Source organism: Sus scrofa, chromosome 6 (genome assembly GCF_000003025.6).
Source record: "Sus scrofa isolate TJ Tabasco breed Duroc chromosome 6, Sscrofa11.1, whole genome shotgun sequence".
Taxonomy (NCBI): domain Eukaryota; kingdom Metazoa; phylum Chordata; class Mammalia; order Artiodactyla; family Suidae; genus Sus; species Sus scrofa.
Window position 1 is genome coordinate 43,503,811 of NC_010448.4, and position 22,925 is coordinate 43,526,735.

A 22,925-nucleotide genomic window follows, 5' to 3' on the forward strand; every position below is an offset into this window, starting at 1 on the left:
CGGGGCGGAGCATCCACTAGACCCACGGAGACTGCGGTGGTCGGGCTTTGGCCCTCTGTCTCTTGTAGCCGTGGGGTTACGGGGACCTGCCTCTCCAGCTCTGACTCTGGACGGATCCTGGAGGTCAGTTTCAAGCCCACCAGCTGCAGAGGATACACCTGCCCTAACACCAAACCCCCAAACATCCCCAGTGCCTGTTACCCTTCATGGGCCTAACGGAGCCAGATGGTTCCCGGAAGCCCTGGAAAGCACGCGTGGTCAGCTCAAAGGACACAGAGTGAGGAAGAGCCAGGTATTGGGCGGGGGGCTGGGGGTGGGAGCTGGCTGCCTTCACCCCTGATGACTGCTCTCCCCTCTTTGGCAAGGTTAGTTTTGGGGTGCATCCTGAACCACCTTATGACCCTGGCCATTGCTCCTTCTGTCTCCCGCCCCCGGCAAACCCGACCTCCTCCAACCCACCCCTCTGCTGCAGGAGGAGAGGACTCACTGAGCTTTCCTTACACAAACGTCTCACACACCTCTCAGGGCCGCCCACAACCTGCCGGCCTTTGTCCTCCACGCTCCATCAGGGTGACACAGGCCTTCTGGGACCTCAGCCACAACACATACCCACACATGCACATGGGCACAGACGTAGGTAGACGTGCCTACCACAGACACACACATGCCCATTCTCAGGAATACATACACATCCAGACCCAAAGACGAAGATACAAACACACACACAAACACACAGCATATACACATATAAGCACGCACAGAGACTCAGGTGTGTATAGACACAGAGATGCACAGCCACACGCTTACACAGACACACAGAGATATGTGCACAGCCGATGTGCATAGTGCTTCTCACCCCAGTGAAAGGATAAAGGGAGAACAGAAAGGGCCTCCCTATCTCACATCCCATGGATGCGCCCCATGCACATCCTGGTTCCTCCGCTCCTCCTGCCCTCCCAGCATCAGCCCCCCAGTCCCTCTTCCATCCTGGCCCTTGGTCTCTTCCTCAGAGACATTGTCCTCTCTCTGCTGGCTCATCAGGCTTCATCAGTGCCTCATCTTCAACACCAAAAAAGCCTTAGCCCCACACCCGCTCCAGCCCTCGCCCCATTTCTGTCCCCTCCTTCCCAGCAAAATTTGGCCCGCTGCCTCTTGCCTGCACCAGCCTTTTACTCTTGAACCCACCCATCTACCTCCCAGTCCCCCCACCCACAAACGGCTTGCTTCCTTGTCTCCTGCTAGCCCACCCTCTGACGGACGCCTCTCCATCTAAGGCCCCTGGACCAGCTCAGCCAGCTTCACACTGCTGTGCTGCTGACTCCCTGGTCCACGACTCCAGCCCTGACCTCAGACCCCGCCCCACGCCTCTGTGGGCGCCTCACAGGGCACCTCACATCTCACGTCCCAGCCAAGCCTCCCTTCTCTCCCACCTCTGCCCTCCCTCCCCAGATCTGCCCTGGACTCATTGTCTCTGTCCCCTAAGTGTATCCTGAATCCATGTACTTCTCTCCCTGTCCACTGCCTTCATCTTAACTCAAGCCACTTTTCTGGCCCTCCTAAACCTCTGGAGCAATATTAAGAATTACAGTTTTAGGAGTTCCTGTTGCAGTGCAGCAGAGACGAATCTGACTAGGAACCATGAGGTTGCGGGTTTGATCCCTGGCCTTGCTCAGTGGGTTAAGGATCCTGTGCTGCCAGGAGCTATGGTGTAGGTTGCAGACGTGCCTTGGATCCTGCATTGCTGTGGCCGTGGCTCTGATTGGACCCCTAGCCTGGGAACCTCCATATGCTGCAGATGCAGCCCTAAAAAGCAAAAAAGAAAAAAAGAATTCATTTTACTGCTACACCAGAGACTGCTCTTAGCATTTCATATACATTAGCTTATATTGTCCTCACCACAACCCTGTAAGGTAGATGCACTCATTATCCTCCCCTATTTTACAGAAGAGGTAACATGCACAGAGAGGTTAAGTAATTCACCCAAGCTCACACAGCTATGTTTCAAGAGGATGTTTTAAGATTCAAACCCCGACATTTGCCCCCTGCCCCCAGTGTGCTCTCTGCTTTTCATGCAGCCCAGAGAAGGTCAGAGGTCAGAGCTGGGCTCTTCCCAGGCATGGGGGTGGAAGGAGGGGAGGGGACAGAGGAATAGTAGCCCAAGGGATCTGGGCCAGACAAGGAGAGGCATAGGCCAGGAAGGGCTGATGGATGGAGGGAAGGCGGGAGGGTCTTTGGAGGAAGTAAGGTGGGAGTTGGGAATCTGTGGCTGTGGAGCTGGTGTGGCTTCCTGGGGTGACAAGGACAGACTGGGAAGGCAGAAGGAAAGGTCACTGGACAGAGGCGACCTCAGCTCTCTGGGATAAGTCGTGTCTCATAGACATCCCTTCTTCAGCCTCCTCTTGGGTCCAAAGATGCCATCACCCCACACCCCACTCTGCACCAACCCCATTACATCATGCAAGTCACCTGCCTGCTCACCTGCCCTTCCCTTGGGACACTCTGTGTCTGCCTGGCTGCGGCCCTGTGACTGTCCAGGTCAGCCTGACTGCGAGCGAGGTGGCAGTTGCCTGGGCTGCAAGTCGGGCCTCTCTTTGGGGTGCAAAGCCTGGGAGTGAGGTGGGAGGGAAGGGTGGAGGCAGCACCAGCCAGGGCTGAGCCCAGAGCGGCTGACACCTGCCATCTGCTTGCAGGGAGACCCAGGTGTGAGGCGGGACTTTGTAGCCAATGCAGGGACAAAGACCGGCCGGGCGGGACAGGCTGGGGCAGCAAAGGTAGGCAAGGAGGGAAGGCAGCATTCTTACTCTGCCAGCCGATATGCTGAATTTTACTTTGCCTTTTATTTATTTCTTCTGCTTAAATCCTGTTTCTTTCCCCGAGGCGTCTAATCTATTATTTAACATTGGATTGTGCGATTGAAACTCCCAGGCAAATTGAAAATTATTTGTGTTTGAGGTTTCAGGCATGAAGCCGAGGCAACCATTTCTGGGAGATCCTGGGAACCTGGGTGAAGGTGAGGAGCCTGCAGCCCTGCTCCTTGTAGAGGGGAGGGGGACCAGGTGGGGGGTCCAGGCCCCCCTCGGCCCAGCCCAGCTCTGCCCAGGCCTTGCACACCCAGAGCCCACAGCTCGGGGTCATTCATCTCCGCGTGGCATTTCACTGGGGAAATGCCATCATCACCTCCCACAGGCAAAGTCCTGGCAGGCTGAGCGGGTGCGATGGGTCCCCCAGCCCCTCACCGTCACCCCCCTCCCCCGGGGGAGGTGCCTCATGTCACAGGAGAATTAATGGCACAGGGACAAAGCGTGCCATCATTTGTCAGGGGTTGGGCTCTCCATGGAATTGCAGCCAGGGTGCCGAGTGAGCTGAGATGCATGAGGCCCAGGGTGTGGCCGAGGGCCCTGACCTGGGGGGCTCAGTGACCACAGGCCCTCTGGAGCCTGAAGGCTGGCTGGCTCCAAGGACAGGAATTGAGACAATCACCCCTCAGGCGGAGCAGAGCACGTGCGAGGGGTGGGGAGGGCAGAACCTCTCACCCCCGTGTTGAGGAGATTGGATTTTTGTGCCGGAAACAATGGGAAGCCGCTGAAGGGCTTGGAGACTGGGAGACTCGATCATTGCTTTTCCAGGTCAAAAAAGACTGAGTTCCCTGGTGGCTTAGTGGTTAAGGACCTAGCATTGTCACTGCTGTGGCATAGGTTCACTCCTTTGCTCGGAAACTTCTGTATGCTGTGCGTGTGGCCAAAAAAATAATTAGTGAGGTGAGAGTCATCAGTATGCATCAACTCCCTGTTTCCCAAGTGGTCTCACTTGCCAGGCACTGTGGAGGCAACTGTGTGCCCCATCTGTGACCAGGGCCCAGCATGTGGGATGATGGTGAGGCTGGAGATCCCCCGCATGGCCCTTGGCGACTCAGACGCATCACTGGAGCTTTTGCTGCCCCTGCACCAACGCTGGGAGGGGCAGGGGACACAGAAGGGTCTCCTGGACCAGGCTGCTGACAGCCCCCACCACAAACCCTTAGCCCCAAACCCCAGCACCCCCCAGCCCACCCTGCTGGGTCCACGGACATCACAGGCCCTGCCCACAGCACTTGGCCCAATGTCTGAGCTGCTCCACGGATTTATCCCTGTCACCCTCTCCCCACCCCTGACCAGAGCCACAGCTGAGAAAGCGCTGATATGTTCAGGGTCAGCATAAACATAACATTGTGACCTGCAGAGAAGGTGTGGGCTTTTCAGAGACCTCTGAGGTATATGCAAAAGTTTATCACAGATACACACACACACTCAATTCCCAAGGAAGGAATGTCACAGCCACATATTCAATCAACTATACTTCAATACAAAATTTTGGAATTCCTGTTGTGCAGCGGAAACAAATCCAGCTAGAAACCATGAGGTTGTGGGTTCGATCCCTGGCCTTGCTCAGCAAGTTAATGATCCAGTGTTGCTGTGAGCTATGGTGTAGTTTGCAGACACAACTGGATCTGGCATTGCTGTGGCTGTGGCGTAGGCCAGTGGCTACAGCCCCGATTGGACCCCTAGCCTGGGAACCTCACATGCCTAGAAAAACAGAAAAAAAAAATTTATGGAGTTTCCTTGTGGTACAGTGGGTTAAGGATTCAGCGTCCCTGCAGCCGCTTGGGTCGCTGCTGTGGCACAGTTTCAATCCCTGGCCCAGGAACTTCCACATGCTGCAAGTACAGAAAAAAGGGGAAAAAAAATTTTTTTTAAGCCGCATATTCAGACAATGACAAGAATTGGAATTTATATCAGCTGGGAACTTTTGGTCACAGGTATAAGAAATCTGGTGGCACCAATTTCAGGTGAAGGAGGACCTTATGAGGGGTCTAGCAAGATGGGGACACACACACAGTGGGACTGCAGGAGCCCAGGGCCTGAAACCCTGAATGCCACCGAGGCCCCCCAACTCTCTCTCTCTGGCTTAGTGCTGCACTAAGCTATTTCCTGCTTCTCTGCCCCATTGCAGACTCACTTCCCTTGCTCTTTCTGTGCCCACAGCAGGAACTCAGGCAGGGGACTCGCCATCAGCCCTGCTGCCCAGGGAAGGAGGGACTGGCCCTTTAACTCCCAATCTCAGCCTCAGGGACACTCGGATGGCCCAGTGGTTCTATTGCTGGCAGTCCGTCCTGCAGACACTCCAGACACGCGTGGAAAACATCCATTGCAGCCTGATGTGAACTATCAAAGGACTGGAAACAGCCTAAATGGTCATCAGCAGAGAACTGGATGGACAAGATGTGATTCTGCCCACTCGCACTGCCAACTACAATGTACCCACTTCATGAAGAACGTGCAGGTCCTCGCGTTTATTTATTCAACAAATTCCTTCTGAGTCCTTGTTACATGAGGCCCGCTATGCTCGGCGAAGGGGACACAATAGTGCATGAACACAAACCCCATCCTGGCCTTGCAGAGCTTGGTCTGCCTGGGGAGTTTGACTGAGGAATCGGCAATGCCGCAGGTGTAGCCCTCCAGAGGGCTATGGTGGAGACAACTCAGAGAAGTCAGGGCAGTCAAGAGTTCTTGTTGTGGCTCAGTGGTTAACGAATCTGACTAGGAAGCATGAGGTTGCGGGTTCGATCCCTGGCCTTGCTCAGGGGGTCAAGAATCCGGAGTTGCCGTGAGCTGTGGTGTAGGCTGCAGACATGGCTCGGATCCTGCGTTGCTGTGGCTGCGTTGTGTAGGCCGGCGGCTGTAGCTCCGATTGGACCCCTAGCCTGGGAACATCCATATGCCGTGGGAAGCGGCCCTGAAAAAGACCAAAAAAAAAAGTCAGGGAAGGCTTCCTGGAGGAAGTGGCGGTGGAACCACCATCAAGTGGGAGAGGAAGGAAAGAGCACATGCAAATGTCCTAGGGAGAAAGATGATGTGGCCGGGTGATGCATGGATGAAGATTGCTGGGGCTGGAGCCAAGGGGCTGGGGGTGGTGCCATGTGGAGCCACCCAGACCCCCTTCAGGAGTGAAGTTCAGTGGGAACTCCTAATTTTTTACTTTTATTTTGCTTTTTTTAAACAAAATTTTATTATCATTGATTTACAATTCTGTGTCAAATTTTTGCTGTACAGCTAAGTGACCCAGCTATATATACATACACATAGAAATGTACATTCTTTTCTTCATTTTATCCCTACGGACCCATTTTAAACTTCTGAACTCCAGAACTGTAAAGATAACAAATTTGGGAAATCCCATCGTGGCACAGTGGAAACGAATCTGACTAGGAACCATGAGGTTGCAGGTTCGATCCCTGGCCTTGCTTAGTGGGTTGAGGATCCGGCACTGCCGTGAGCTGTGGTGTTGGTCACAGACACAACTTGGATCTGGCGTTGCTGTGGCTCTGGCGTAGGCCAGTGGCTGTAGCTCCAATTCGACCCCTAGCCTGGGAACCTCCATATGCTGCGGGAAGCGGCCTTAGAAAAGGGAAAAAAAAAAAAAAGAGCAAGGGGAAACTGACCCAGCATCGGAGCCCAGCTTCTCCCTCCATCTAATCCTACCTTCTTCCCCTTCATCCTGCAAGTGCTGATCCCATCCCAGGAAGGATCCTTAATTAACCTCTTGCATGCTGGTGAGTTCTGCTTCCCAGAGATCCCACCTACAGCTCCACCGAGAGCTGAGTCGTCTGAGAGAGCAGATGCTGTGGTGGGATTCTTGGGGCGATTCACCCACCTCACTTGCTTGGCAACAGTGGTAGGTAGGGTGCTCCAGTTACAAGGTAACAATGCAATTGTTAAAACTTTCACCTTTGGTGAATTGGGATGGTTTACTTGTAGAAGGAAGCACAATGACACCTGAGAAAGATCAGGGAAAGGCCAAATTGGTGGATGAAACTAGGTGGTTATTGCTAAATTTGACTAACACTTTGAAAAATGATAACCAGGAGTTCCCATTGTGGCTCATCAGGTTAAAAACCCGACTAGTATCCATGACGATGAGGGTTCGATCCCTGGCCCTGCTCAGTGGGTTAAGGATATAGCATTGCTGTGGCTGTTGGGTCAGCAGCTGCAGCTCTGTTTCGACCCCTAGCCCGGGAACTTCCACATGCTGCAGGTGCAGCCGTAAAAAGAAGAAAAAAAAGATAACCAAAGGCTGAGAGCAATCAAGGGCTAAGTGTGAAAGCTGGAGGTCCTGTCGTGGCACACAAGGAGATTCCTGAGTCCTGCAGAAAGAGAGCAGACAAAGTGGAGGAGCTCAGAGCAGCGAAGTTCCTTCAACCTAGGTGGCTTGGGATCAAGGCCATGCTCTGGGAGAGCATGTCCTGACATTTCAGACGGGACCTCTGAGTCGATAAACGCCACAGCTGAAATCCCTAGATTGCCTTGAACCCTCTGAGCCTACAGAAGCAGCCCATTCTTCCCTAATAAAGGCTAATAAGACCCTATTCCTAGAAGAAATGTGGAGGTTTCTGCTGCCATAGACATTATGCAGCCCCTCAGGATCTGCCCCCACCTTCCCCTCCAGCCACTAGACCTATCATGAGGAGTCAGGTCACACCAGGACTGGGCTTGATAAGGAAGGGAAGGGACTCTAGCCCACAGGTACTGGCAGGAGTCAGGAGAGCACAGGTGGACTGGGGTCTGATGGGGGAGCCTGATGAGAGATGCATCAGGTTGGAATGATTGATGAACTTAATGTGACAGCACGTTCCTCCCTGGATGCAAGATTCAACATCCCAGCAAGGACCACAGGAGACGGTGCCAAAAAGCTTCTAGGATGGCTCCTGGAAGCACGGAAGGAGTCATGGCTCAGACTTGTAGAAATGCCAGCATTTTGGAGTAGGGTGGTGGAAAGAGGAATTAAAGGGCTCTGTGAAGTGGGCGTGCTGGGCTGACTGTCCTAAAGCCCCCAGGCAGAGGAAACCGGAAGCCGGTGGAGGCCTCTGTTCCGGTAGGGACGGAGCGCTGAGAGTGCGCATGCGTCGCCGAGACGGCGGGCGACAGACCGCCCGTGGGTCCAGCTGCAGGTAGGAGGGTCTGTCAGGGCACCAGGGTCCCTAACAGCAGCGAGGGCAAGAGAACCCCAAACCATGGAGGGCAGGTGGTGATAGTTACACGTCCAAAGGGAGGTGGATGCCATTACTAGCATGAGCGGTCGGTCAGGTCAGGGTGGCCCCAAGTGGCCTGGCCTACAGCGCGTCTTGGAGGACAAGGTAATCCCTGGGGGCAAGGGAGATGGGCATCCAACAGATGTTCTGGACAATCAAAGAAATCAAGAAGGGATAATCGGGAGCCTGAGGGCAATCGTCCCAACCAAAAAAAAAAATGCCGTGCTTCCTTGCCCGGTTTCTGGAGGAGCGCCTGTTTTCAGACCAGGAACCCAGTGACTAAGGGAGAAATCAAGCCCCCGGGGAGAAGCCTGTAACAGCAAAGCAAGTCTATCTGGTAAGCAGTCCCCTAGCCCTTCTCCAAAAGGTAACACTGGGGAAAGAGTGGCTCAAGCCCATCGAGGATTTGGTCCGACTTGGTAACCATAGGCTGAGCTCTGGTGCACCATGGGGGCCCTCCCTTAGAGGGGGGCAGACATGCCAGGTAACTGGTTGAAGGCTGGTCCAGGTCTGGCTCACATCAGACCCACTGGATCCATAGATTCCCCCAGTCCACCTTTTCCCCCTCCCCAAAGTGTAATTAGATACTTAGTCGTGGTCACAACTCCTACTTTGACTCCTTGGCCTGGAGGGTAAGAAAGCCTCTGAAATTGCCTTCTGCCCCCTTCCAAAACAGAAAACTAAAAAAAATATATATATATATGTCTTGGAGTTCCTTGGTGGCTCAGCAGTTTGGGATCCAGTGTTGTGGCTGCTGTGGCCAGCGTGCTTCCTGGCCTGGGAACTCCCACATGTGGGCTTGGCTGAAAAAAACATCAAAACAAACAAAAAAACCCACAATATCTTATCCAAACTGGGGGAGGGGTAACGTGCTAGCAGATACTGGAGCTGCTTTTGGTGTGTATGTATGTATTTATTTATATTGTCCGCACCTGCAGCGTATTGGTGTTCCAGGGCCGAGGATTGAAATTCCAGCCACAGCTGCAACCTATGGCACAGCTGCAGCAACCCCATATCCTTAACCCACTGTGCTGTGGCAGGAACTCCTGGAGCTACCTTTTAAAAGCTAAAGGAGGGAGTTCCCATCATGGCTCAGCGGAAGCGAATCTAACTAGTATCCATGAGGATGCAGGTTCGATCCCTGGCCTCTCTCAGTGGGTTAAGGATCCAGCGTTGCCATGAGCTGTGGTATAGGTCGCAGACGTGGTTCGGATCTGGCATTGCTGTGGCTGTGGTGTAGGCTGGAGGCTAGAGCTCCCATTTGACCCCTAGCCTAGGAACTTCTGTATGCCGTGGATGTGGCCTAAAAAAAAAAAGACACACACAAAAGCTAAGGGTAGTAGTCCTCATTATAGCTCAATTGAACTGACCAGTTTTGGCCCCTGCAGAAACAAGACAGGTCCTAGAGGATGATAGGGCAAACCCAGCACAGTAGTAGTCAAAATTACAGCACAAATTTTCATGGCCTCGGTACATGGTATTTGGCAACTGAGCTGGCAAATGTATTACTTTCCATCCCTATCAGAAAAAAGGATCAGGAGTTCCCATCATGGCTTAGTGGTAACAAACCCGACTAGGATCCACGAGGTTGTGGGTTCAATCCCTGGCCTTGTACAGTGAGTTAAGGATGTGGTGTTGCTGTGAGCTGTGGTGTAGGTCGCAGACATGTCTTGGATCCAGCATTGCTATGGCTGAGGTATAGGCCAGCAAGTGTAGCTCTGATTCGACCCCTAGCCAGGGAAAAGAAACGGCCACTGGGAGTTCCCACTGTGGCTCAGCAAGTTAAGAACCTGACATACTGTCCATGAGGGTGTATGCTCGATCCCTGGCCTTGCTCAGTGGGTTAAGGATATGACATCGCCGTGAGCTGTGGTATAGGATGCAGATAAAGCTCGGATTCCATGTTGCTGTTGGCTGTGGTGTAGGCTGGCAGCTATAGCTCCGATTCGACCCCTAGCCTGAGAACCTTCATATGCCATGGGTGCAGCCCTAAAAAAAAAAAAGGAGAGAAAAGAGCAATGATTCATTATGTGAGGAGTAAACACATATTCTGGATACAAATTTGCTTTTTCTGCCCACAAGCTAAGCCAGACAACTCTCCAAGGGCTTCCAGAATATTTGATACACCCACACAGGGTCCCACAAAACCTTGTGTCAGTGAATGGAGGTGTGAGGGTTGGCACATGACCATAAGATACCCTGATCAGAGTTCCCTGGTGGCTTAGCAGGTTGAGATCTGGCGTTGTCACTGCCATGGCTCTGGTTCCTGGGCTTGGAACTTCTGCATGCCATAGGCACAGCCAAAAAATAAAATAAAATTTAAAAATAAAGTTTTAAAAATGCAGTGGTCATGTCACTTCCCATATCATCCTGAATCTGCCAGTCTGATAAAGCAATGGAGGAGCCTGTTACAAGCACAGCTAAAGTGCCAGTTCAGAGATAATATTTTGCAAAGATGGGGTGCCATTCTCCAGAGCAAAGGGTACACTTCAAATCAACTTAGGTTGACACGGGTCTACCTGTGTGGTCGGCAGAATAACAACCCCTCCCCCCAAAGATGTCCATGTCCTGATTCTAGAACCTGTGACCATGTTCCTTTTCCTTGGCAAAAGGGACTTTGCAGGTGTCATTAAGACAGGGTCTTGAGGTGGGGAGATTATCTTCAATTATCTGGGTGGGGACAATGTCTTTCTAGTGACAGGGAAGCAAGAGAGTGTCAGAGTGATGGCTTGTGAGAAAGCCTCAACCAGTCATTGCTGGCTTGGCAATGGCAGGAGCCATGAGACTAGGAAGGAGCCAGGCTCCAGGGACTGAAAAAGGCAGAGATGGATTCTTTCCTAGAACCTCCACAAGGAATGCAGGCCTTGGGGGGTTCCCTGTTTGTGTGTTTGGTTTTTGGTTCGTGGTTTGTTTGTTTTGTTTTGTCTTTTTGCCTTTTCTTGGGCCGCTCCCACAGCATATGGAGGTTTCCCAGGCTAGGGGTCCAAACCGAGCTGTAGCAGCTGGCCTATACCCCAGCCACAGCAATGTGGGATCTGAGCTGCGTCTGCAACCTGTACCATAGCTCTCGGCAACACCCGATCCTCAACCCACTGAGCAAGACCAGGGATGGAACCTGCCATCTCATGGATTCGTTAACCACTGAGTCACGACGGGAACTCCTGGTGCGTGTTTTTATTTTTGTTTTTGTTTTTGCTTTTGAGGGCTGCACCTGCAGCATATGGAAGTTCCCAGGCGAGGGGTCGAATTGGAGCTACAGCTGCCAGCCTATGCCACAGCCACAGCAGAGCAGGATCTGAGCCAAGTCTGCACCCTACACCACAGCTCACAGCAACACCGGATCCTTAACCCACTGAGTGAGGCCAGGATATGAACCCGAATCCTTGTGGATACTAGTTGCATTCGTAACCCACTGAGCCACAAGGGGACTTTTAACCCAGTGAGATCCATTTCAGACTTCTGACCTCCTGCACTAGAATAGGTAATAAATTGAGGATGTTCTAACTTGCCAAGTTTGGGGTAGTTTGTTATAGCAGCAATTGGAAACGGATACACTGTGTCATAGGTAAGAGGAGTCTGGGAGCCCAGAAGTGGAAGTAAGAGCGTCCTGCTTACCATCACTCCTAGCCACCCACTTGGGGAATTCATGCTTCCCACAACCCTGGGTTTAAAGCCTAGCACCATGAAGAAGGCTTCTGTCAAGGAACACAGCAAGGGTTCCATGAATTATGGCTAGAGATGCCTCCCGAGCCGAGGGGCCAGCAAGCAAGAAGAGTCCCCATCTTGGCAGGGGTAACAGACCCTGGTCACCAGAAAGAGGTAGCATTTTGGTTACACAGTGGGAGCATGGAGAAATAGATTTGGTGCCTGGTGAATTCATTTGCTGGTTGGTATTCCCCAGCCCAACTTGGACAGTAAGCGGGCAAGTGCAAGAACTCTGAGAAGGTCATGATGGCCAGTTGCAGGCCCCTCAGGAATGAGGGCCTGGTTACTTTACCAGGTAAACCCCTGAGACCAGAAGAGTCACTAGCTGAGGGTGGGGGAAATCCAGAATCAAAAAAGGAAGCCAGGAGTTCCTATCATGGCGCAGCAGAAACGAATCTGGCTGGGAACCATGAAGTTTGATCCCTGGCCTTAGTGGGTTAAGGATCCGGCGTTGCCGTGAGCTGTGGTGTAGGTCCCAGATGTGGCTCAGATCCTGTGTTGCTGTGGTGCAGGCCAGCAGCTGTAGCTCTGATTCGACCCCTAGCTTGGGAACCTCCACATGCCACGGGTGCAGTCCTAAAAAGAAAAAAAAAAAATTAAGAAAAGGAAGGCAAGTAAGTATCCATTGTAGCCTCCAGACCTGCTGCAGCAGTGGGGGCTGTAATTAATCCCACTCGCCTTCCTCTTCTATATCCCCCCAGGAGGGGCACGCCAGAATCCTGGAGGAATGGCTCCCTGGACATCTATGAAAAAATGGAGCCCAGTCATGGCAGGAATGGTTGTGTCAGATAGTTCCTGCACCACCAGATCCCCCTTCTGTAAGAAAGCACTTATTCCCCCAGCCTCTGGGAGTGTTGCCTGCAGAAAGCCTGTAGCCATCAGCTCCCATCAGACAATGCCTCGGGGAAGAGAGGCGCCTCGTCCAAGGTTGCACCCCTCGTCCAAGCGCCAATATGGTGGCCTGGATGCCCAGCATGCTTGCCTCAGACCTCCTGCAATAATCTCCACTTTAGAGGGGACTTCCCAAGGTGCACACCCCGCAGCAGAGCACGAGGGGAAGCACGGAAATAGGGTTGGAGGAGAGGGGGCCAGTCCGCACATGTCATGTTCGCTCAGACGCTGGCGAGGGTGGTGTTCTTCCCCTTCTCTTAGAGCAAAGGGACGACTCGGCAAGGTTTAAGCAAGCAGTTCTATGCTCTTTTGCAAAGATCCCTTTTGCTGTCATGAGGACAATAAATTGTGAGGTCGAGGTTGACACGAGACCGGAAGCATCGAGCCGCAAGCAGCCAGGTGAGCGATCCGATGAGACCCGTGGGTGGGTGTGAGGAGTAACTGGACAGCCCCTGGTGAAGGGTGGAGAGGGGAGATGGAGAAGAGGGACAAGGAGAAGGGGTTCCCCCAGCCGTGCCAGGGTCTCACTTGCACAGCTGAGTGGCAGAGCGAGATGGGAACACTGGGAGGAGGCCAGGTTTGGGGGCGGGGGCAGGATCATGAGTCTGAGTCAGGATAGGTTGAGTCTGGGGAAGCTCAGAGACATCCCCAGCGGAAGCATCACGTGGGCCGGACCTGTAACAGGTGGGGCGGGAAGCATCAAGTAGGGGAGCTTTGCATCTGTGAGTCATTGACCCCACGGAGCTGTGTGAGATTGTGGAGGGAGCAAGTGTGAGAGGAGGAGAGGAGGCCTGGGCGTGGCCAGATGGGGGGATGGGCCAGCAAACAAAATTGAGAAGCAGAGGGCTGAGCAAGAGGGAGAAGAAATAGGGGCACGTTGGGTTCTGCAGGTGTCAAGTACAGGTGCAGTTATGTGGCAGAAACTTACTAAACTCTAACATCTCTCTCCTTTTATTTTTTCCTGTGTGTGTGTATCTGTCTGTCTGCTCCCATCCACATGTTCCCAGGCCAGGGAAGGAACCAGAGCTTCAGGTACTACACGTGATCTTAGCCAAAAGGCCGAGAAGCAATGGAACCGGAGCTTCAGCAGCAACCCGAGGCAACACCAGCAGACCCTGAATCCGCTGCACCACAGCAGGAACTCTCCTAACATCTCCAAGGCTGAAAAAGACTCAAGTTAATTTCTCCCTCACTCTGTGAGGCCCACGCAGGTCAGCAGGGACTCATCGGGGTCACTTGGGAACTGGGTGGGTGGACGTTCCATCGTGAAACCAGCTTCCATAACTTCCGGGGCTGGGAAGCCAGGGGGGCTTGGCACACCAGCCCCTCAGGCTCGTCTCCCATTTGAGGAGGGGGTCTTGCCTAACTGTGGAGGAGGCAGGGAGGGACAACGCTGCCACGGAGCCTGCAGAGGAAGAGAGCTGGGAGCTCTTGGGCGGCACAGATGGCCATCATGTGAGGAAGGGGGAGGGGTGGCTGAGAAAAGCCCTTCAAATGACGAGGACATGGGTCTCTGGTAACCTAAGGAAGAGCTGTTTGGTGGCTTTAAGGAATTAAAGGCCAAAAGGTGACTGGAATTGATTAAGGAGGGACTGGAAGGTGAGTAGGAGCCCATTCTTTCCATCACGTCCACTGGGAGGGTGGAACGAGGCCGGGACGGGGCTGGAAGAGGATGCCGGAACATGAAAAGTTTAGTTTTTTAGTGGGAGATGCTGCACATGGGTGAAGATCAACAGAAAGGATCCACTGAAAGGATTCACAGTGTTCCCACTGTGGCTCAGCAGAAATGAACCCGACTAGTATCCATGAGGCCTCGTTCAGTGGGTTAAGGATCCAGCGTGGTCATAAGCTGTGGTGTAGGCTGGCTGCTGCAGCTCTGATTCGACCCCTAGCCTGGGAACATCCAGGTGCTGTGAGTGTGGCCCTAAAAAAAAAAAAAAAGAAAAGAAAAAGGAAAGAAAGGATTCGTTATGCAAGAGGAAGATGGGTTGGTCCACAGGGTAAGAGGCCATAGAGACCTACATGTACCACTGCACTTGGGCCCCTGGAATTTCCTGCCCCGACAGCCTCCAGCCCACTCTTAGGGGCTGAGTGAGCCTCTTCCTGAGCTACACTGTCCTGAGGGTGAACAGTGTTCACCAATGTGTGCACCCCAAGGTCCGAGGGGTGGGCAAGGGAAAGCCATCCATGAGCCATGTGGACAGCCTGGAGGTGCCAAGTAGGTGTGATGCAGGCAGGTGCAGTGAGAGAAGGAGGTCGGCCTGGACCATCTCTTCCCAGCCGCCACATTCCAGTTCACTACACCAAAGGGAATCCTGCCTTCCAGGTCACTGTAAAGGCAAATTTGTCAAGGTTGGAACAGATAATGTATTTGGTTTAACAGTTTTGAGTTTGGTATATCCCTTTTAAGTAGTTAGACGTATGATATGTGGGTCTCTATTTATCGTCTTGCTCTGGGCCCTGCAGATGTTGGGGGTGGGCCAAGTTATGTCATAAACAAACACAACCAACACACACATGTAATTTGATATGCCATCTAATCATCCATAATCTATAATAAATAGATATGATTATAAATCATAGAGTAAAATGTGTCAGAGAGCATATACACATTCTCACTCAGATAGGATTGGGATTGTACACACACACACACACACACAAGCATATAGTTTGTATTAGTCAGCTTTTGCTGTGTAACAAATGCAATTTCAGTGGTGCATAGCAGTAAGCATTTCTTTCTCTTGCATCCATGGTTGCTGGTGCAGCCCCACCCCTCGTGTCTCATTCTGAGGCTCTGCCTGGAGGGTCAGCGGCCGCCTGGGGCATTTTCTTCCTACAGCAATGGCAAAGGCTCTGGAGGCAAACTCAGCTCATACTTCAAGCCTCTGCTCTGCTGCATCTGCTAACCTCGCCTTGGTGAAGGCCAGTATTGGTGCATGAGGGGTATATTCTGCCAAGCATGATGCTGTGCAAATGGGCATAGATATCTAAAGCCACCAAAGGGCAGGGAAGAATTGGTATCAATAATTAAACCTGTCACACAACCAAACCGAGGTTCCCTAGGAAGAGGAATAGGAGCTGGCCAGAGTGGAAGGGGGGAGGGCTTATTTATAGCTAATTCAAATTACCAAAATAACAGATATTTTCATTTTTTTACCATTTACCTGTATTCCCACATTCCTCTGTAAGAAAGCAAAAATAAGATGACCTCGATTCTCCCCAGTCGCAATCAAAATCCTAACCTAACACTTTTCCTAGTTGATGCACCTGAAAGACAGGCTAGCCATTTTGAAGAACAAATTCTTTTTTTAGACGCTGACCTCAAACGACAAACAAAAGTTAATTCTGAAAGAATAAGGGACCTAAATGCAAAACAGAACTGTAAAAATTCGTAGGGAGATAATATTTTGAAAAATATCAAGATGCCTTTTCTTCTTGTGCTTCCTTGGGTGACCTTCCAGCTTTTCAGCCAGAGGCTTGCATCGCCTCGAGGTGGAGGGAGAAGGAAGGAGAGAGAGGAGGGGGGAGGGGGAGCAGGGAAGGAGGAGGGGAGGAGGGAGGGCAGGAAGGAGGAGGGAGCAGAGCAGAGGAGGAGTGGACCACACCCACCCAAATACCTCTTCCTAAGCAGCTGGCTGGCACTGTGGGGGGGGGGGGGTTGGGGGAGCAGGGAGCTGTTTGGTCCTTCCCTCTGACACCCCCATGGCCAGAGACTACTGTTTTTAGCAAAGGCATCAAAGACCCAGTTCCACCAGAAGAGGCCTTTGGGGGCTCTTGGCATAAAATGCACAGAAATGCTGGCTGAGGGGACAGAGGGAGCAGGGGATGGGGCAGGAGGCACCCCCCCCCCCCCCGCCACATGGATCAAAGGAGTGACAAGGGAGGGTACCTACCAGGCCCAGGGATGTGAGAAGAGCAAATGGTCAAAAGGAAATGCCAGGAGGCACCCATGGGATACCATTTATGTAAGTTTGAAACATACACAGATGTCATCATTGTTTATAAATACATTCATGTGTTGCAAAAGTATAAAAATATGCACAGGGTTGTGGCAACTTCTGGATAGCAATTATGCGGGAGTAGAGGGGGGGTTTAAACTGGTCTGTACCATTTCGTTTGATTTTTGAGAAGGGATCTGAAGCAAATATTCCAGCTATTAATATTTGTTATGTCTGGGTGGTGGGTATCTAGAAATCTGTTAGATGATCTTCTATATTTTGAAGGCAGACAGACTGTGGATTAGTAGGAATAGTTTGATGCCATAGTTTAAAAATCATGTGCATATGTGCAAGCTTGTGTATCTGCTTGGACATGTGTGCACATGTGTCTTTGGTTCAGTGTGTGTGTGTCTGTGTCTATACAACATTAAGTGTGTGTGCACAAGTGTGAGTGCTGCATGTCCCTTTGTGTCTGCCATTTGCATGTGAGCATGACATCTGCATATCTATGTGATGTGTCTGTGCAACTGTCCATCTGTGATTGTGTTTGTGTCTCATATCTGTGTGAGTCTATGCAACTCTGTGTGTGTGTGTGTGTGTGTGTGTGTGTACGTGAACAGGAAGACGTCTGGCTGGATAAACTTACCAGATCACTGACTCATCTGGGAAGGAGAAACCAATTTCCCTTTGTACATTTCACTGTGTGTGTGTATGTGTGTGTGTGTTTTCCAATGATTTATGTTTGTTTGTTTTTTGTTTTTAGCGCTGCACCCAGGCATATGGAGATTCCCAGGCTAGGGGTTGAATCAGAGCTGCAGCTGCCAGCCTACACCACAGCCACAGCAACATGGGATCCGAGCCACGTCTGCAACCCACACCACAGCTCATGGCAATGCCGGATCCTTAATCCACTGAGTGAGGCCAGGGATCAAACCCGCATCCTCATGGATACTAGTTGAGCTCATTACTGCTGAGCCGCAATGGGAACTTCCTACAATTATTTTTTTAAATTAAATCTCTATTAAAATTTAAAAATACTTGTGCTCGCTTTGGCAGCGCATATCCTAAAATTTAAACATACTTTTAAAAACATAGTCAAGAGTTTCACAGTTTAAAAAATGAAAGGAATTTATCAGCAGACCCTTGATGCCCTCCAGGGCTCCTCTTTGCCTCCTGGGTCCCAACCTGTGATTCCATCCGCCCCCAAGCACCCTGAGCTCCGAGGAGCCTGAGGACACGTCCTAGCCCCAGCTTGGGGGCATGGCCCAAAGCAAGCACCAAATTTCTCTGCAGTTTTGTTTTATCTTTCAATGTTAGGCAACTTTTATTACATTCTCCCCTTTAATGCAGACATGTTTATCTGAATTACACAATCCCGAGGTTTTAACCCCCACATCTTGGAGTCAAAGGGCCTCCTTGCTCACCCTGCCTGGCTCCCGTGTGCCTCCTATGGGTGGCTGCTAGGCCAGCAGCATATGGAGCAGGGTTCGGGGTGTATGTGTGTAACTCCAACCCCACCAGAGGCTCTTGGAAGGTCAGTAGGAGGAAGAAGCAACCAACACACTTTCAAGGGTACTTAACTGGGCTGTGCCAAGTTCTCTGCGTCTCCCTTGACACAGAATTCTCCCTGGAAGGCCATGGGCTCTGTGCTGTTACTGTCCTCACGTTGCACGGGAGGACACTGTGACTCTGCAAGCGTAAGCCCAAGGTCACCCACTGTACTCAGACTTCAAGTTCCTGCCCTATGCAGACTCTTCCCGCAGGACAGGCCCACGGAGAATGAACTGCCTGTGACAAGGAAGAGGTCAGCGTCCTGAGCGGTGGCTGGAGGAAGGAGCCCTGGGCAAGGTTTCCGACTGACCAAAGGTTGCCTCCCTGTCTCTACTCATTTTTCCCCCCCTCAGGCTCCTGCTGATGCATCTGCAGGGCCCCTGGTCTTGTGATCCCAGGGCCACTTTGGTGGTCACCTGGAGCCAGAGGGGTAGCCACACCAAGTCATACAGAGGCAGGACCTGGTGTTTAAGTCTCTTCTCCCAAGGATCCAGGCTAGCCTGACATGGATTGAGAGACCCGGAGGACTCTAGAGAGGGTCCTCCAGTGACTGCAATAGACTCCTTTTTTCTGGAAAGAAATCTGTAGGTTGCAGGGGGAGGGCAACACAGGTCGATCCCCAGGTGCTGTTGACAGGGACCAGCCTCATCCTCAAATCTTTTTTTTTTTTTTTTTTTTTTTTTTTTTTTTTTTTGTCTTTTTAGGTCTACACCCATGGGATATGGAAGTTCCTGGGCTAGAGACAGAATTGGAGCTACAGCGGCCGGCCTACACCACAGCCACAGCAATGCAGGAGCTGAGCTTCGTCTATGACCTACACCACAGCTCATGGCAACACTGAATCCTTAACTCACTGAGCGAGGCCACGGATTGAACATGCATCCTCATGGAAGCTAGTCTGATCTGTTTCTGCTGTGCCATGACAGGGACTCCTCGTGCTCACATCTTGAGGGACTTCACCGATGAGCTGAGAGAAGGAGCCCTGAGAAGAAGCCAGAGGTGAGGAGGGCAGAACGCCTGGGGCCAGTGGCCTGGGTTTGTTGCTTGGGGGGAGCCATGCTCTTCCAGGTCAGGTACCTCCTGGGACCCCAGAAGGATCTGGAGCATCATCTCTGTTGCAACCCTCCTGAAGGTGCTCTGTGGGGTTTAGGTCCTCTTCTTGTTTTAGCTTCTACCTTCCTTCCAGCTCAGGGTTCTGGTCAACAGCTTTCATCTCTGGGGGGTCTTGACACAAAGCCCATCTTCTCTTCCTTCCCCTAGACAGATCCTGACTGTGCCTGGGGTCCACCTTCTTTCTCACCGCCCAGGGCAGCAGCCCCAGCCCCAAGCAGGCCAGGGCTAAACCTGATTAGTCCACGCTTCCCTGGCTTGCACACTGGCCCATGGGATGTGCCAAAGAGGTCTGGGAGGGCCACTGCATCCTTTCCCTGTTCCCCAAGCATGTCCAGGGAGAGATGAAGCTTTGCGCTCCATCATCTTGAGACCAGAGAGGACCTGGCGCAAGGACAGGTGACCATGCAGTGGACAGCAGGGGAAAGTGGAGAGAGCTTGAGTCCTTGAATACCCTGTCGAGTCACTGGATGGACCCCAGGGCCGCTCTGCCTCCCACTGGCCATTTAGTGAGAGAATCCACTTGCCTCATCCTGAAGCCATCACGAGGTCAGTTGTGCTTGTTGCACCCAAATTCACACGGACTCCTTGAGAATCTGGCACAAATGCTGAAACTTCTCTTGGGACGAAGGCTCAAATGCAGGGTATTGATCAATTGAGGAGGGCTCCTGATCCCCCTGAGGCCCACAAGCCACCGCCATGTTAGGATTCCTGGCCAGAAGATTTCAGCCTTGTCTCATTGCTGTCACCCTGATGCTGGCTCCCAGGGAGGGAGGGCAGGTTGGTTTGGTTCTGAGCAGCATCCCTGGGCTGCAGGTGGAAGGTGAGGAGGGGGGGGTGGTCGGTAGCACCCGGAGACAGGCCCTGCTCTCTCTCCCATCAGAAACCAGAAGTGCCGGAGTTCCCATTGTGGTGCAGTAGAAACGAACTGGGCTAGTATCCATGAGGAGGCGGGTTCCATCCCTGGCCAGGATCCGGCATTGCCATGAGCTGTGGTGTAGATCCCAGCCACAACTCGGATCCTGCGTTACCGTGGCTGTGGTGTAGACTGGCAGCTGTAGCTCGGATTTGACCCCTAGCTTGGGAACTTCCATCATATCCCATGAGTGTGACCCTAAAAAGCAAAAAAAAAAAAAAAGAGAAGGAAGGAAAAAAGGAAGAGAGAAAGAATCCAGAAGTGCCCACTGAACATAGTGCTAGGGACTGGGCAGAGCTCGTGAGAGCTGGCTGGTCTTATTTTATTCTCTTCAAGGACCGGCAGGGGCGATCCGCCCCACCTCCTATCCCTCAGGTTTGGACCTCTGCTCTCCAGGGAGCATGTCACCTGACTGACAGGCCAGAGGAGGCCCGTTTGCAGGGGCCGGCTCTGCCAGTCTCCCATTTCACCAGGTTCACTGAGGTCCTAGCGGGAAGAATGGGGGGGATTCCTGGTGTGGAGGCAGAGGGCAAGTAGATGTCAGACACTGATCTCTGGGCCAGGCTGGCTCCATCCTGGCCTGATCAGGGGCATCTCTGGGTCTAGAGGTGGGCTCAGACCTCTGGGTCTGGCTTTCACCCCAGGGAGCCTGGGGGGTCGGGGAGCAGATGGCCCTGCCTTAACACCCCAGCCTCCCTCCCCCCACACTCCCCACTCTCAGAGGCCGGCAGCTGTCTCTCAGCCTGTGTGTCTGCTATCTATTTTTTTTTTAATTTTAATTTTTAATTTTAATTTTTAGAACCACACGTGCGGCATATGGAAGTTCACAGGCGCTAGGGGTTGAATCAGAGCGGCAGCTGCAGGCCTACACCACAGCCACAGCGATGAAAGATCTGAGCCGCATCTGCGATCTGTGCCACAGCTTGTGGCAATATCAGATCCTTAACCCACTGAGCAAGGCTGAGGATCCAACCCACGTCCTCACGAAGACAAGTCGGGTTCTTCATCCACTGAGCCACAGCGAGAACTCCTCACCTGCTCTCTGGTCACAGACTTTCTGAGAAGGTTGAGTTCAGCAGATTCTGGGCCCTCCTTTTGAGCTCATTTTACTTTTCTCATTAAGGTCTTCATCTTGAAATACTGTCTGCAAACAGCCACAACAACAAGGTACCAAGTCGCACTGGAAATCCCTTTGAAACATCCAGAGACTGAGCGCTTGCCCGCAGCACCTGGATGCAGGGCCTGACCCGTCACTCGCTTCAGGTGCGTTCACACAGAGCACCCCTCAAGCCACCTCAGGTTTGAACCTGCTTTTTAACATGTGCGGAACGAAAGAGAACGGATGTGTCCAGCTCTGACTGAATCACTCTGTCGTACAGCAGCAATGATCACAACCTTGTAAGTCAATGAAACCTCAATAAAACTTAAAAAATAAGATAGGCGGACTGGAATAGCTCCAGTGCCATTCACATCTACTGATAAAGCAAGTGCCATTCTGATTAGACCCACATCCAATTTCGTCTCTTGGACTATAGTAATGAAACAAGATGTATTTTCACAGGATGTTTCAGTATGTCTTCAGTCCTAATTATCCACTTTCAATTAAAAAACAAAAAGCCTCAGCACTGCAATATATACCACCGATCATTACATGCCTATCACAGCTCATATCCGAGTCCCTCAGTGTAAAAGATGGTTGACATTTAGCCGGGAACTTTTAAAACACTTGAGGATAAATTATGGCCCAAACTTACTCTTCTTAATGACATGTATAAAGTTCAGCTCTTTAATAAAAGGTTTCAGGAATAGGAAAACAAAGTTTCCAGCAATATTCAGGAAATAAAAGGTCTTTGAGAATGGTCAGGTCTTGTTTCAATGAAATTGTGCATTTTTAATACAGTTGGTATAGAGTGAAACTCTTAGAAAAACATCGAGGATTTGAAAATGAAATGGAACATCCTATTTGCAGGGTCACCAGTACCACAGCGAGATTTGTCTCTTAAACAATGACACTTCGTATCTCTGTAGTTCCATGAATACTTTTGAAGTGTCATATTAAAACCCATCTCGTGGCCTTGAGGCAAAGAGAAGCAATTAGTCTTGGAGTTGTGAATAAATAAAAATCCATTTATACACCCGTCCTTGACATGTACCTTGCAAATCTTAGAAACTTCATCTAGTGGGAAAAGAAATGTTAAATCATGAATACCAATACTAATCACATCGCCATGTGGCCTCCTAAAACAGTTTAGTTTATACCCATCTTCTAAGTATTAATTTATATGTATATATTCGTCCATATTGAACACGAAGCAAAGAAGCTCTATCAGGCACCTACCCGGTGGGATGAGAGGGGTGAGAGGCGATGAGGCCATGAGGGTTGGGGTTCTCAGTGGGTCTGGGCTCCTCAGACAGGAGCCTGGAGCATTCTTCCTCATGCTCACCGCTTCCCCCCAGCGCTCAAAGGCTTGAGAAGGGGGAAGGTTCTTACCCCGAAGAAGCCTGAGGCATCCAGACATGGCCTTCTCCACTTGGGATCCCAGCTACCATTTTAGGGGGGACACAGGAGGTCAGAGTAGTTGGGACCCTTGCTTCTGGCTCCATTCCCTCAGTGCTGGGAGGGGCGGGTGGAGATGGAGGCTTTGCTCTTCTTGGCATGGCAGTGCAGCCCTGGGGAGACGGAGTCACCACGGACGAAAGCAGACCTCCCAGGCCTGGCTTGGCCAAAATATAGAGAGCAGAGAGTAGT

The 22,925-nt window shown here is 51.7% G+C and overlaps 2 long non-coding RNA genes across 7 annotated transcripts; both read left to right on the forward strand.

Moving 5' to 3' along the window:
* On the forward strand, positions 1-6,302 carry LOC106508476. 2 transcript variants are annotated; one of them, XR_002344627.1, is made up of 3 exons: positions 1-292; positions 2,953-3,010; positions 5,022-6,302. It is a non-coding gene; the product is annotated as an uncharacterized LOC106508476 (long non-coding RNA). The 2 variants fall into 2 exon arrangements; XR_002344628.1 differs by having other exon boundaries at positions 2,960-3,010.
* Positions 6,440-22,317, forward strand: LOC102158826. Of its 5 annotated transcripts, none has more exons than XR_002344632.1 (7): positions 6,440-7,984; positions 8,329-8,402; positions 12,472-13,060; positions 13,669-13,872; positions 18,350-18,465; positions 18,855-19,149; positions 21,300-22,317. It is a non-coding gene; the product is annotated as an uncharacterized LOC102158826 (long non-coding RNA). The 5 variants fall into 5 exon arrangements; XR_002344633.1 differs by having other exon boundaries at positions 12,979-13,060; XR_002344629.1 differs by having other exon boundaries at positions 6,440-8,402.